The sequence below is a fragment of the Schistocerca nitens genome, chromosome 3, assembly GCF_023898315.1.
Source record: "Schistocerca nitens isolate TAMUIC-IGC-003100 chromosome 3, iqSchNite1.1, whole genome shotgun sequence".
Classification (NCBI taxonomy): Eukaryota; Metazoa; Arthropoda; class Insecta; order Orthoptera; family Acrididae; genus Schistocerca; species Schistocerca nitens.
Genome location: NC_064616.1, coordinates 269,032,970 through 269,049,332, shown reverse-complemented (window position 1 = coordinate 269,049,332; position 16,363 = coordinate 269,032,970).

The following is a 16,363-nucleotide window of genomic DNA, read 5'->3' as shown; positions in this document are numbered from 1 at the left end:
AACTGCTGAGGTCATTAGTCCCCTAGAACTTAGAACTAGTTAAACCTAACTAACCTAAGGACACACAAACATCCATGCCCGAGGCAGGATTCGAACCTGCGACCGTAGCGGTCTTGCGGTTTCAGACTGCAGCGCCTTGAACCGCACGGCCACTTCGGCCGGCGGGAATGTAACAGAAAAATGTTTATGTCGTGGATGGACTGGACTCGTTTTTGACAAGGCGCATGTACCCATTGATTTCAAGTGCACTCAGGTAGCTGCAGCATATGAAACTTTTTAGCTCGAATGCTCACTACATACCCTGGTAAAGTGGTGTCACCTATACTGGGTGAAAAGTATTTAAATCGATAAACTCTGGAAGGTTGTAGGGGACATCAAAACAAATACTTTTACCTAATGTCATTTTTTCCTGTGAGGATCATTTAAACCGGTGGAGGCCGTATTACGCTCTTCAGTTGTTAGAGGGCGTATTACGCTCTTCAGTTGTAGGCAACTGCTGTCCACCAGTGTAGTAGTGCATTGTCTCTGTTTACTAATGGAGCGATACACCTGGGGTGAGTACACTGATATGGTTGGTGCGTACTACGTAGCGCACCACAACGGACGAGCTGCACAGTGGGTTTATCAACAACAATATCCTAGTCGCCGATCCCGCATCATACGACCTTTGCTGCTGCGTACCAACGTCTGCGTGAGACCGGGTCATTTAGCAGATTACCTGGACAGGGAAGCCGTCACACGGTAAGAACGCTGCGATTTGAGGAAGCTGTCTTGCAGCATGTGGAGCGGGATCCTACAATCAGCACTCGTGCAATTGTACGTAATATGGGGACGAATCAGACGAATGTAAGAACAGTCCTTCGAGATCAATTGTTACGTCCATTTCACTTACAGCGTGTCCACAACCTGAAACCAGTTGATTATCCACCGAGAGCACAGTTTTCGCAGTGGTATCTGGAACAGTGTGAAATGCATCCTACACTTCCATCCTCAGTGTTGTTTACCGATGAAGCAACGTACGGGCGTGATGGAGTCTTCAACATGCACAATTCGCAAGTTTGGAGTGAGGATAAGAGGATAACCCACATGCCAGAGTTACTAGCGCTCATCAAGTGCGGTTCTTCGTAAATGTGTGGGTCGGTGTTGTTGGGGACTGTTTAATTGGGCCGTATCTGCAGGCACTATTACAATTTTTTCGCCAGAGCATTGCCAGCATTGCTGGAAGACGTCCCGCTCCCTACAAGACAGCGCATGTGGTTCCAACATGACGGGGTGCCTGCACATTTCAATCGTCGTGTGCGTCGATTCCTGGACCAACGGTTCCCAGAAACGTGGATTGGCAGAGGTGGTCCTGTACCATAGCCTGCTCGATCCCCAGATGTGTCCCCTCTGGACTTTTTTTTTGTGGTGAGAGATGCGCAACCTTGTTTACGCAACTCTTGTTGCATCAGAAAAGGATCAGGTTGCCCGGATAGTAGCAGCATCAGGAACAATTCAGGATACTCTTTGGGTTTTTGCCCGTGTCAGACAGAACATGATCCGACGGCGTAACCTTTGTTTACTTGTCAATGGAGGCATTTTTGAAAATCTACTGTAACTGAAATTAGGTTGTGTTAATGTGTTGTCGCTTGGTCATAAAAAAAATGGAAAAGTGTTTGTTGGTTTAATTAATTTACCACCAGAGAAAGCTTCCTCAAATTGCAGCGTTCTTACCGTGCGACGGCGTCTCTGTCCAGGTAATCTGCTAAATGACCCGGTCTCACGCAGACGTTGGCACGCAGCAGCAAAGGTCGTACGATGCGGGATCGGCGATTAGGATATTGTTGTTGATAAACCCAGTGCGCAGCTCGTCCGTTGTGGTGCGCTACGTAGTACGCACCAACCATATCAGTGTACTCACTCCAGGTATCGCTCCATTAGTTGCTAATGTGCTTTAAAATTGAGTTTTGTAGGCCGCAAGTCATTATTATGAGTCATCTTTCTTATTAAACAGGATAACGTGCGGTTTGGTTTTAGTCTGTAACCACTGTAAGTAAGGTTCAAACATCTCCTCTTCTCAGAGATGGAATCATGGGATCTGCATGCTGCCAACCTGACCTGTGACGTGCTAGATGCTACTGGACGAGTTGCCAAGTGATCAAAAGGCAGTAACCTACGACAGCGGCAGTGAAAGTGAAATGCCGGCACCGCATGACGTGGTGTTTTCTTGACGTGAAATAAGGTAATGCCAGTGTAATCTTCAGTGAAGGACGGAATGAGTTGGAAGTACTTTAGAGTTACAGCCATTGCAGGGATTTTGGAAGCACTGTGTGCAGATATGCTTGCGAAGGAAACATTAAGAAGGCGTCATTATACAGGGTGTTAAAAATTCTTCCTGCAGTTGACGATAACCCTAATGTCAACGTCAGAGAAGTTGCTGCTGTACAAGGTAACGTTGACCACGTCACTGTATGGAGAGTGCTAAGGGAGAACCAGTTGTTTCCGTACCATGTACAGCGTGTGCAGGCACTATCAGCAGCTGATTGGCCTCCACGGGTACACTTCTGCGAATGGTTCATCCAACAATGTGTCAATCCTCATTTCGGTGCAAATGTTCTCTTTACGGATGAGGCTTCATTCCAAGGTGATCAAATTGTAAATTTTCACAATCAACATGTTTGGGCTGACGAGAATCCGCACGCAATTGTGCAATCACGTCATCAACACAGATTTTCTGTGAACGTTTGGGCAGGCATTGTTGGTGATGTCTTGATTGGGCCCCATGTTCTTTCACCTACGCTCAATGGAGGACGTTATCATGATTTCATACGGGATACTCTACCTGTGCTGTTAGAACATGTGCCTTTACAAGTACGACACAACATGTGGTTCATGCACGATTAAGCTCCTGCACATTTCAGTCGAAGTGTTCGTACGCTTCTCAACAACAGATTCGGTGACCGATGGATTGGTAGAGGCGGACCAATTCTATGGGCTCCACGCTCTCCTGACCTCAACCCTCTTGACTTTCATTTATGGGGGCATTTGAAAGCTCTTGTCTACGCAACCCCGGTACCAAATGTAGAGACTCTTCGTTCTCGTATTGTGGACGGCTGTAATACAATACGCCATTCTCCAGGGCTGCATCAGCTCTTCAGGGATTCCATGCGACGGAGGGTGGATGCATTTATCCTCGCTAACGGAGGACATTTTGAACCTTTCTTGTAACAAAGTGTTTGAAGTCACGCTGGTACGTTCTGTTGGTGTGTTTCCATTCCACGATTAATGTGATTTGAAGAGAAGTAAAAATGAGCTCTAACATGGAAAGTAAGCGTTTCCGGACACATGTCCACATAACATATTTTCTCTCTTTGTGTGTGAGGAATGTTTCCTGAAAGTTTGGCCGTACCTTTTTGTAACACTCTGTATAGTACGGTGAGACACCTCCATCGTACCAAGTCCATTAGCCAGTTCACTGGTGTCGGACTCTGCACGAGTAATATTAAAAACTTTTTGCAGACTATAAAAACAACGAAACCATTCTTGGTTTAACAGAGGTTTCGCTGCAAAACATTTTTTCTGAAAATGGGCATACATACGGTAACTGGACATACATTTGTTTTCACCTATGCTAAGAAAATAATTCTAAGAAAGATCTGAGTCTCGAAAACAAAGGGTTAAGTGTTGAGATGCGCGCCTCTTGTAGCGAGAGTTTTGGCTTCGCCGGCTGGGCGGGCTGTGCGCAGCTGGAGCGCTTATTTCGGAGGCTCGCATCAGTCCCTCCCGTCACCGAGACACCGCTGTCCAAACACTCGCATTTTGCTGCGCGTCCCGTCAACACCGATCACTCTCATTTGCGATCAACCCTTTCGTTGCCCTGCTCGCACATCACCGTCTGCCTCAGCAGCTGTTTGAACAGCAAACACCACACAAGTGCCACGCCTAATAAATTAAGACACTGTTTACAGGCAATGTGAAGTCGTATGTATCACGGGATCTAAGGCAAGGTCTGGAAGTTTCCGTGTTCTTTACAGATGGGAAGTTACCTGAATAATGGTATATGGGAAAAGAGAAATTATTTAGTAATCGCCACTGTAGATGCTCTATGTATGTTTCAAGCTATATAATTTTCCCATCTGTCTATCAATTTATGTGTTCGTTGCTACAGAGATAACCTGCCCTCTTTCGACTCAGCGCTGTGTGCTATAATCTACTGAAATTAAACATTGCAAATCGCATCTCCTCTACGGGTAGATACAGCGTGCAGCAGAAATATCTCCACATTCGAAATACAACAAAAATAGAAGTTAACAATATTATGGGAAATTCTTTCATTTATACAGTGTGATTTTGAACGACTGAACAGTCTCTAAGAGAATGAGACATTAATAAGCTGCAATTTATTGCCGGCCGGAGGGGCCGAGCGGTTCTAGGCGCTACAGTCTGGAACCGCGCGACCGCTACGGTCGCAGGTTCGAATCCTGCTTCGGGCATGGATGTGTGTGATGCCCTTAGGTTCGTTAGGTTTAAGTAGTTCAAAGTTCTAATGGACTGATGACCTCAGAAGTTAAGTTCCATAGTGCTCAGAGCCATTTGAACCTTTTTATTTTGCAATTTATTCTTTTGTATCTGAGGCACTTTCAGTGGTAAACTATAGGTTGAGGACTGTAGGTACTGTCTTTGATTTTAAAAAATCATTTTATTGTATGGCCCATGCAACACTTTTGCATAAGATGGAACACTGGGGATCAGGGAAAAAGTTCAACGGTCGTTCACTACACATCTGGAAAGTAGGAGGCAGGAAGTTGTTGTCTAGAGTCAACAAACAGGAAACACAAGAATCACGTAAAGTGCGAGTGACACAGCGTTCTGTTATGCATCCGCTGCTTTTTTTGACATGTCAATGGTTTGCCACGTAAGACATATCAATCAAAAATTTATCTCTTTGGAGATGACACAACTGTTGTTCTGAAAGACGTGGAACGTAAAATAAATTTATTTAATAGGGTAGTCTGTTACGTCACCACGTAGCTTTCAGCTAACAGATTAAAGCTTAACTGCAACAAAACACACTGCATACTTTTTATGAGAGGGAACTGTTGTAGAAGCAAAATTTTACTGTCTCTAGGTGGCAAACAGTCAGTGAAATTGATCATCTTCAGTTATTAGGACTAGAATATTCTTCGCCAAGAAGAAGGTAGTTAGATTGTTCTGCAGTGTCAGTCCGCGAAATTCTTGTAGGGCGCACTTCGATAGCAGTTAAGCATTGTACAGAAAGTTGTGCACGATTCAGCAGATTTGATTTTTATTTGTCGTCCAGCCCAACTGAAAAAAGCTGAATTTTGAACTCCAAAAATTAAAATCCAAGATGAAGGAGGCACACGCCTCTTATTCTGTACAGCAGTTCCAAGCAGTAGTTCAGAAAAATTGTTTGTTGAGTATTTATTTGTCTATTATCTCTCAAAGTTTTGTGATTTATTAATTCTCCAGTTTCTTTGCTGACTAGTACCATGATCAAGCAGCTTTACCTTGCATGGTCACATGGAACCTGATAAATATACACAGAAGGCCAAAAGAAACTGGTACACCTGCCTAATATCATGTAGGGCCCCCACGAGCACACAGAAGTGCCGCAGCATGACGTGGCATGGACTCGACTAATATCTGGAAGTACTGCTGGAGGGAAGTGACACCATGAATCCTGCAGGGCTGTCCATAAATCCGAAAGACTACGAGGGGGTTGAGATCTCGTATGAACAGCACGTTCCAAAGCATCCCAGATATGCTCAATAGTGTTCATATCTGGGGAGTTTGGTTGCGAACGGAAGTGCTCAAACTCAGAAGAGTGTTCCTGGAGCCACTCTGTAACAATTCTGGACGTATGAGGTCTCGCATTGTCCTTCTGGAATTGCCCAAGTCCGTCGAAATGCACAATGGACATGAATGGATGCAGGTGGTCAGACAGGATGCTTACGTACGTGTCACCTGTCAGAGTCGACCAATTCCCTTCCCTATCATTGACACAATCCGAGCTTTTACTCCGTCTCTAATGACCTCGATGTTGACGGGACGTTAAACTCAATCTTCCTTCGTTCCTTCCTTTCTTGATAGTGACCCATTCACAAGACCTGACAGCTGAGGCAGAACTTCACTTATTGTGAGGTGTCATTTGAGCTGATTAGCGTACTCCTAAGATAGTACAGGTGTGATTTCTGGTGATTTATAGGGACGGCAGGCTCCCCATATAACCACACAAAGAGAAGCATCACGCAGTGGGTAACGAATTATTAAATAAAATCTATTTGGAATGACCCAGTAAACCATGAAAGTATAGGTACCAAAACTCACGTGGGCATATTAGTGAATGTATTCAAATATCACTAGAACAATTTGGTTTATTGCCACATGACAGCAGATGAAATGAATTATCTACTGAAACCAAGCATATAAACGTTTAATAAATGGACAGTGACAGACAATGAAAGCGTTTCTGAAGAGGAGAAATATGTTGACATCAAGTATAGATTTAAGTGTCAGGGAGTCTTTTCTGAAAGTATTTGTATGGAGCGTAGCCATGTATGGAAGTGAAACATGGACTATAAACAGATTAGACAAGAAGAGAATAGAAGCTTTCGAAATGTGGTGCTACAGAAGAATGCTGAAGATTAGATTGGTAGATCACGTAACTAATGAGGAGGTACTGACTAGAATTGGGGAGAAAAGGAATCTGTGGCACAACTTGTCTAGAAGAAGGGTACAGTTGATAGGACACGTTCTGAGGCATCAAGGGATCACCGACTTAGTATCGGAGGGAACTGTGGAAGGTAAAAATCGCAGAGGTAGACCAAGTGATTCAAAGGATGTAAGTTACAGTAGTTATTCGGAGATGAAGAGGCTTCCACAGGATAGAGTAGCATGGAGAGACACATCAAACCAGTCTCTGGATTGAAGACCAAAGCGACTGCTACGGTCGCAGGTTCGAATCCTGCCTCGGGCATGGATGTGTGTGATGTCCTTAGGTTAGTTAGGTTTAAGTAGTTCTAAGTTATAGGGGACTGATGACCACAGATGTAAAGTCCCATAGTGCTCAGAGCCATTTGAACCATTTGAAGACCACAACAACAACACAAATGGCCAAAAGGTTGTAATTATGAACCACAGCCTTGGCACGTGGGGTGGGCACTTGAAAGCATAATATGAGACTACACCGCAGATAGCGCTAATGACTGCAGAAGTGATTAGTAATTTGAAGAAAGAATCCCGGAAAAGCAAGAACGAACACCAACAGATTCGTCAAAGCATGGTTGCTAAACAACTTGTTCGGCATTGCCAGCAACTAGTGCTGCTGCTGTGCATAAGTAAATGCAGGGAAATCTCCACGAACAAATGGCGGCCCTCTTTAATAACCTGTCATGATTTCTAGAGCTTCAGACTGCAAAAATTGGTGACTTCATACTGTACTGAAGCCGGAAGTCATGGTCTGTGATGCCGGCCGGTGTGGCCGTGCGGTTAAAGGCGCTTCAGTCTGGAACAGCGTGGCCGCTACGGTCGCAGGTTCGAATCCTGCCTCGGGCATGGATGTGTGTGATGTCCTTAGGTTAGTTAGGTTTAATTAGTTCTAAGTTCTAGGCGACTGATGACCTCAGCAGTTAAGTCGCATAGTGCTCAGAGCCATTTCATGGTCTGTGAATGCCCAGTATGTAGTGCACAATATTTCGCAGCCACATATATTCTCTTTTGTGTCACAGTCACTTTGACCAACGTTCATGTATAACAGACCAGGTCTATTGCGTACCTTTAATACCCATTTTTCCACTGAATATCAGAATAACGTACCTCGTTCGCCAGTCACTAGGTTACGTCACGAAGCCGTTCATACGATGAATAGGAAATTAATCCTTGGCCGCATAACGTGGCTTACAAGTTCCACAGATCATCTGATACCATACGAACACTGCGTAAAGAGAACCAACCTGCTGAGATCAGCGGCCGTCACGCGAAGACTGCATAGTTGTGGCACAGAGTTGCAGGTTCGGCAACAGTTAGGCCGACATGGCGTTGGCATGTCTCTCGATTACGTGGGTCACACGTCGTGTATACAGCTGTCTCTTTTGTGGGATATAGAGCTCCTCTTTACACAGGTGGTCTATTTTTTAATTCCTCTGTCAGGTTACATTGGCTCAGAAATCTAATGTGTTAATTTGTAAAACGTGAATATTTATTTGTATCTTCTCGCAACTAATTCTGGTTAGAGCAGATAGCAGCAATTCTGTGCTCCCTGTAAGTATTAAGTAGGCTTATACGGATTATTTGGACGTCTAGCAGCGGACTATGGCGGCCACACAGTCCTGTCTATACCGTAACGTTCCTACGCAGCTTATTCATTTTTAAGGCTACGCACAGGTCTTTGATCCTGAGGAAGCAATCCTCCTACTATGAGATGCACATTTATCTTAATGAGGCAGAGTGGCGTTCAAGTTGTGTTAGTATTAATGCGTTTGTTGTATTCAATGGCTTGCAATGTGCCTCTTGGATTACTGGATAATGTGCTTACGCTCTCGATTTTCAATTTCCTGCTCTCATCGAGAGGCAAACTTATGTTAGAGAAAAGGAGAGGTATACATTCCGATAACAGCGAATGTAATTCATCCATCAAAGATGTAGCTTAAAAATACCTCGGTCTACCGGTTCTGGCTTTTACTCATCATTTTGGGATTCTTGCCAGGTTGAGTTAACAAATTAGACAGAGAAGAACTAGAGAAATCTGGCAGGTTTTGTCATGGATACGTTTAATAATCGTGAGAACGTCACAAAAATGTTGATTAAATTCCAGTGGGATATGCTACAATGGACGCGTTACGCATCACGGAACAGTTTACTCTTAAAATTCCATGCGCCGAATAAACAAGAAAAGGAGAAATGACATTGGAAAGCGAAGAAGCCTTCGCCACCCACCGTAAAATGGTTTGCAGTTTATAGCTATAAATGTAGATTGAAACAAATTTGTGTGCTTTCCAGCGGTGGATATGAAACTGTTTTACCACGACGCGACGGAGGAATCTGTTAATATACCAACAATTACTTGCTCAAACTGGATACATAGTGAAAAATACTCATTCATCCTGTCTTTCTCTCACTCTTTTGCGTGCACACATAATTCCTCCCCTTTTTACTAACAAAATGGTCCACACCAACTAATCACGCAGCACGACATGACTACATCTACAGAAATAGTACTCCGCACTCAAATTTCCAAAATTTCATTATTAATAACCGCCACACAGACAAAGGACGATAAAATGTTGTGCTGCACTCTAAAAAGTGTACTTGATCGTTGGTACAGTCCCGCCGTGATGCATGAAAATAATTTTTGTATAACGAAGATCATACAGTAATAGAAACATGATATTTCAGAGAATCCAAAGTACAAATGAAACTAATGAGAAAATTAACATATAAAATGCACTGTTCTAAATCGTGAAACATTGACCAACAAATACAATAGTGGAGGTAAAATACTACAGAAAGCTATTTGCAATAATGATGAAATGTGGAGCCACTGATAATGATTTTTTCAAATCAAAGAGTATGCATTAATGACCAATATATACAACACATAGCCGGCCGAAGTGGCCGTGCGGTTAAAGGCGCTGCAGTCTGGAACCGCAAGACCGCTACGGTCGCAGGTTCGAATCCTGCCTCGGGCATGGATGTTTGTGATGTCCTTAGGTTAGTTAGGTTTAACTAGTTCTAAGTTCTAGGGGACTAATGACCTCAGCAGTTGAGTCCCATAGTGCTCAGAGCCATTTGAACCATATACAACACATATTTCAGCTGCACTATAGTCAGTTACAGAAAACCGAAAATACTTTTTAGTTTTTAATACACATCTGTTTAAAAAAAACATTCTGCACAGCTCATTTTGGTCAAAATGAATTTTTCTGGTGAACTCCTTTCTTTTGAATTCAAGTTTTGATAGCCTTGGCGAAATCAATGCACCACAGTGCAACGTTGGGATTACATGAAGAGCAGCACCCTCAGCTTAGCTGCACTCATACTGATGGGTTGGTAATCCTGAATGAAACTTTCATGGTATGAAAACACGATTGCGGCCACCTTTTCACCTTCTCAGCAGAGTTTGCGCTGCGCCAGTTGTTCCAGAGGTCGTTCCTCTATTTGTTGACGATATCGGCCACTGCTGAGTGGGTAAGCGATTCCTCTGTGTCGAAATACACACGACGCTGCATCGATGTATACTAAACTTCCCACAATTCGCAGTACGTTTTCTAGCGGTGAATGAGGCCTAGAAATGGAACGATTGGGCATGCTCAATTGCACCGAGTGTTCCACACGTGTGGTATAAAAAATAATACGATTCAAAGCTGCTGCATATACATGCAGTCATAAAAATGAAAATCAAAACAATATGCTTGCGGATATCTGCGCAGCGAATCGCATCTGCGGCTCCTGCTCTATCAGCACGGTTACCCATTTTTCCATATTCTTGGGAGAAAGGAAAACCATTTCCTTTCCCTCGCAAAGCTGGCTCGATCTGCTCTCGCCCTGAGGCAGATGGAATTAATACTGCTGACCGTTCTCTTTTCATTTCCTTTTATTACCCCCATTGGCAACGTTTATACGGACGAATTCGGCGTGTGTACTGATGACACAAACCTAAAAAAGTCCTTGACTCATAAAAAAATCGTCTCTATTTAACGAATAACTGTTTTTGTGCATTTATGTCCACCTTCCCATGCGATACACAATCTCTCTCTCTCTCTCTCTCTCTCTCTCTCTCTCTGTGTGTGTGTGTGTGTGTGTGTGTGTAAGAGGAGCGACGGGAGGGTAGAACTCGTTCGTTTCTTTAATGCTTCGAACTTGTTTGCCTGAATAATCCTCTAACCTAAGGAACTATAAGGAGTCAAAAATTTGAGCGCATAACAGCAGCAGTCGCGTCGCTAATCCATGCACTATCTAATAGACATGAAGCCAGCAGTCTGAATTTGGGCACTTATATCCGAAATAATGACGAACATATTACGAAATCGCGGCTGCAGGCGCTTCATTCCATCAATATATACGAATATTCGACGCAACTAATAAGATAATATACGCCAGTTCAAGTGAATGGTTATGTAAATTCAGAATACTTTGGCGACGACATTCTTGCATAAAACATTCTCAGTTTTGGATGATGGAGAGAAGAACAGCAGTCGATAGCGAAATATATCGTTTTACTACAGCAGATCTAGATTTCAAGTATTACATAGTCATATTCAGCGCATGTAACAAAAGGTGACATCAGTCCAAAGTGTCACGTAGTAAACAGTACTGGTTAACGTAGAAATGTTAAAATGTGTGTCAAATCTTATGGGACTTAACTGCTAAGGTCATCAGTCCCTAATCTTACACTCTACTTAACCTAAATTATCCTAGGGACAAACACACACACCCATGCCCGAGAGAGGACTCGAACCTCCGCCGGGATCAGCCGCACAGGTTAACGTAGAGCATACAGGAGACTAACTTGAACAGTCGAACTCATGACTGGTTGGTTGATTTGGGGGAGGGGGCCAAACAGCGAGGTCACCGATCCCACTGGTTTAGGGAATGATGGGGAAGGAAGTCGGCCGTGCCCTTTCAAAGGAACCATCCTGGAGCGATTTAGGGAAACCATCGAAAACCTAAATCAGAATGGCGGGACTCGGGTTTCAATCGTCGTCCTCCCGAATGCGAGTCCAGTGTCGAGTTCAAGTTAGACTTCGGTATGTTCTCCATCAACCTACATTGTTTACTACATGACACTTCGGACTACAACTCTGGCTGGCGTCAAGTTAACTTAAGTGGACCACTACCACAATATGTGGATGACAAGGATCGACTGTCTGTCCCGATTTTTAACAGCGAACAGACCGCCAACATTATGTCACATTATATCTTCAGTGCTGGATATCAAGATCCAGAACAGTTTAGTGAAGCCACCGTCCAAAACGAGTACTCGCACCCGTGCTAACTGCGCTTGAGGGAGCCGTTCCAGCCTATTGCTGCAGAATTTGCTTCGAGCGGTGAGAGAACACATATCAAACATGAAGGCCTCTGCTGTTCCCTCAAACTGCCCTACTTAAATCGTGTTGTCCACATCTGGTATGTAGTGAAAATTTCTATATCCGTCTGGGTTCATTAATCAGTACGGCTTCACATATCCGACAAACAAACATTTCTGATCAAGTTGCCGGTTAGGAACTTAAAAGATTGTATTTAATTAAGAAGAACACAGCTGCAATGACGATTTCGGTACGTTGTTCCACATTTATGGCAGTATGTGGAAACGTTGGATGTTATGACTCTTTAGCACAAGATAATTCTTGTCAAGTATTATCGCGAAAATATGGTTATTTCCACTTAATTACTCCTCTGCGATCGCATAGTCGGTGTACAGTAAAAGTACTGTCACATAACATTCGTTGTGCAATGTGTGATCCGAGGACGTAATTATCATTACGTAATAAACACAAGTAACGGTCGAGTCGAGCTTCCTCTTTTCTTCTGAAACCTACTTTGTTCTTGACAAGAAGAAAATTATTAACCAAGGAACCCTGAAACGGTTTCATTATATGCGACAATACGTAGCTGAAAAAGTTTTGATCTTATTGTTTTTGATAATAGTTGCCGTTTCACTGAAGTCCTGTGCCTTGAGAACTATTACAGGTAGTGTTTTAGAAGTTAATAGTATCTTACTCAGAATGAATCCTGTTATATTCCAATCAGTATGCCGGCCGCTGTGGCCGGAACCGCGCTGCTACTACGGTCGCAGGTTCGAATCCTGCCTCGGGCATGGATGTGGGTGTTGCTCAAATGGTTCAAATGGCTCTGAGCACTATGGGACTCAACTGCTGAGGTCATAAGTCCCCTAGAACGTAGAACTACTTAAACCTAACTAACCTAAGGACAACACACACATCCATGCCCGAGGCAGGATTCGAACCTGCGACCGTAGCGGTCGCGCGGTTCCAGACTGTAGCGCCAGAACCGCTTGGCCACCAGCGGCCGGCTTGTGTGTTGCCTTTAGGTTAGTTAGGTTTATATAGTTCTGAGTCTAGGGGACTGATGACCTCAGATGTTAAGTCCCATAGTGCTTGGAGCCATTTGAACCAATCAGTACATCGAGCAACTCTTCGAATCACAGCGGATACTGGAATTTTCGAATGACGTGAGCGTGACCTTCACTAGGAAGACTTGTGTATGTGAACAACGTCGTGGCTTCTGTTCCTTGTATAACCGCAAGCTGCCCACGCCAGCAGGAAGCACTGTTCACATTCACGAGAACATGTAAAAACGCTCAAGTGCAGAGAAACTATAGGAAATGCTGGACGTTTCAACCTTACATCATGGCAGCAGGATTCGAAACTCTCATTTCGGTAGTCTATCAGTCACGTGTTCTCCTAATATCTCAGTATGCTGACAAACGTGTTTCATACCTTAACTGTTTGGCTCTTGTAACCAATTGTGTACTTTGCGATTTCAGCTGAAGGAAAATTTGCCGAAGAGTTTAAGGAAACTAACTGAGAGCCTTACAGCACTTACTTCTAACTAACTGAAATATCATTTTTATTTTTATGTCCTTTTAAAACCGCAGATCATACTGGAAAAACGCTTAGCTCGACCTCCTCCATAGGCTAGACTGGGGACTATTTGACCTGGGCCTGGAATTTATTCTTGGTACCACCAAGGAATTGATATCAATGAGCGGACTCGAACATCCACGTATGCAGAAGTGAGAATTTTCTTGAAGCATAAGTAACGACTACCATTTCAAAGTCCGACTGTAACGCTAATGGAAGCTATGCGCTGTCCACATGCCCCTTCAGTGCTGGCCTCCAAGCGGTATGTAAATATTTCATTTTGAAGTAACTTGAAATGTGAATGTAAATGTGTATCATTTAACGCAAAGAGAATAACTGGAATTCTAAAAAAAGGAGACCGTGCTATTCAAGTCATTCCATCTAAACATATTCAAGTATTTACGCAGCAAGTACATCCTACAAACTGTAGACGAATAAAACTCAACGTGCAAGGCCAGTGGTGAATGATGCCTATATTCACGTATTGAGCCACTACTCTGGATGGGCCGATAACAAGAAAACTAATTGTGTGGGTTGCTAAAATTCGCACGCTGTTTTCGAACACATATTTCGCATGGCCTGTCCTTTTATAAGATCGTGTCGCACTTCGCAGTAGTGTAGTCAGTTTCCCATATTCCATGCAAAGGGTATAAATTTCAGCTGACAAATCTGAAATTTTAATCGACTATACCTATGATTTTCAAAATAATTTCACTAAAATGAATAGAAAAAAATGTGATTGACCTGACGATCTACTAATAACCGTAACGACGTTAGCAGCTAGTAAATTCTGTAGTATAGCCTTCTGATAATGGCACCAACACACCTTGGCTTTCCATTAGCATATGGATGACTACACAACCGCGAGCATCGTGGGAGTATGAAGAAACAGACTTGTCGGTGGATGACTCAAGACAGATCATGCGGATACAAAGGCCTAATGCGTTTAATATGAGCGAGAGGCTACGTAGTTACAGTGTACTGAAACCGGCATCAGCATCGATAAATTAACGAGGACAGTGTATGGTTACTGAACATCATGTAGATGGCGATGCTATTTCAGACGAAACTAAGCTAGAAAAGGATTGGGAAAGAAATCTGACATGAACTTATCAACAGATCGGTTTGCCTAAAATGATTTCGATATACCATGGAAAACGTAAGTCATGATGGCCGGCAGGTGATTTAAAGTACAGTTCTCTCCAGTAGGAATCAAGTGCCACCTCGATCAGCACGGGGAAACGAAAAATCCTCCTCATTTGTGAAGGATAATAAAAGGTTGACAGTCGAGGCGTGAGGCGCATTCAACGGTTGTGCCAAGCTGCATTGCGTAGCTGATGCTCAGTACAACAATTCCCTATTTGACAACTCAACGACGACTATGCGCAGCGTATTGGTGTTGTGGGTTAATGCACCAGATGCCAACTGCCTCACCTGCGCCTCACACAGTTTCAGTTTCATCAGCCTAACAAGGGAACCTCCCCATCGCACCCCCCTCAGATTTAGTTATAAGTTGGCACAGTGGATAGGCCTTGAAAAACTGAACACACATCAATCGAGAAAACAGGAAGAAGTTGTGTGGAACTATGAAAAAAATAAACAAAATATACGAACTGAGTAGTCCATTTGCAAGATAGGCAACATCAAGGAGAACATGTGATCCGGAGTGCCGTGGTCCCGTGGTTAGCGTGAGCAGCTGCGGAACGAGAAATCCTGGGTTCAAATCTTCCCTCGAGTAAATTTTACTTTCTTTATTTTCGCAAAGTTATGATCTGTCGTTCGTTCACTGACGTCTCTGTTCACTGTAATAAGTTTAGTGTCTGTGTTTTGCGACCGCACCGCAAAACCGTGCGATTAGTAGATGAAAGGACGTGCCTCTCCAATGGGAACCGAAAACATTTGATCGAAAGGTCATAGGTCAACCGATTCCTCCACAGGAAAACACGTCTGATATATTCTATACGACACTGGTGACGGCATGTGCGTCACATGACAGGAATATGTTGTCGACCCACCTAACTTGTAAATTTGGCGAATGGGTAAAAAGATTCTTCTACCTTGCCCGATTTAGGTTTTCTCGTGTATGTGATCATCACTCCCAAAAAAGTGATGAAAACATAAGAGTTTGTCACATAAACTGCAACAAATGAATCCAACAGTTTCACAGTCGCACAGTTTTCTCTGTGCTCTGTCAAAACATGTTTTTAACGTTTGCAAATTTTTCCGTGTGTAGACCGTCAAATCCCGCATATGTCCAAGCAAATCTGAACATGTCCTGGAATTGTGGAGAGCGAAGTTGATTACGGGTGAGTGCTTGAACTTTGATAATTGTCTGAAAATAAAAAAAATAAACTTTTTACTCGAGGGAAGACTTGAACCAGGCACCTCTCATTCCGCAGTTGCTCACGCTAACCACGGGACCACGGTGCTCCTCAGCTCATACAATCCTTGTTGTTGCCTATCTTGCGCATGGACTACTCAGTTTGTATATTTTGCTTATTTTTTTCATAGTTCCACACAACTTCTTCCTGTTTTCTCGATTGAAGTGTGTTCAGTTTTTCAAGGCCTATTCACTGTGCCAACTTATAACTAAATCTGAGGGGGGTGCGATGGGGAGGTTCCCTTGTACGTATCTCACCTGTTGCAACGATCTAATCATGTGGTCAAAGTCTAAATGTGAGTCTGTTTACAAAACGTATGCAATCGTGCGTGCTTGATGTCAATAGGAGGAGGGAATGAATCTATTTTGTGATGGGATCTTC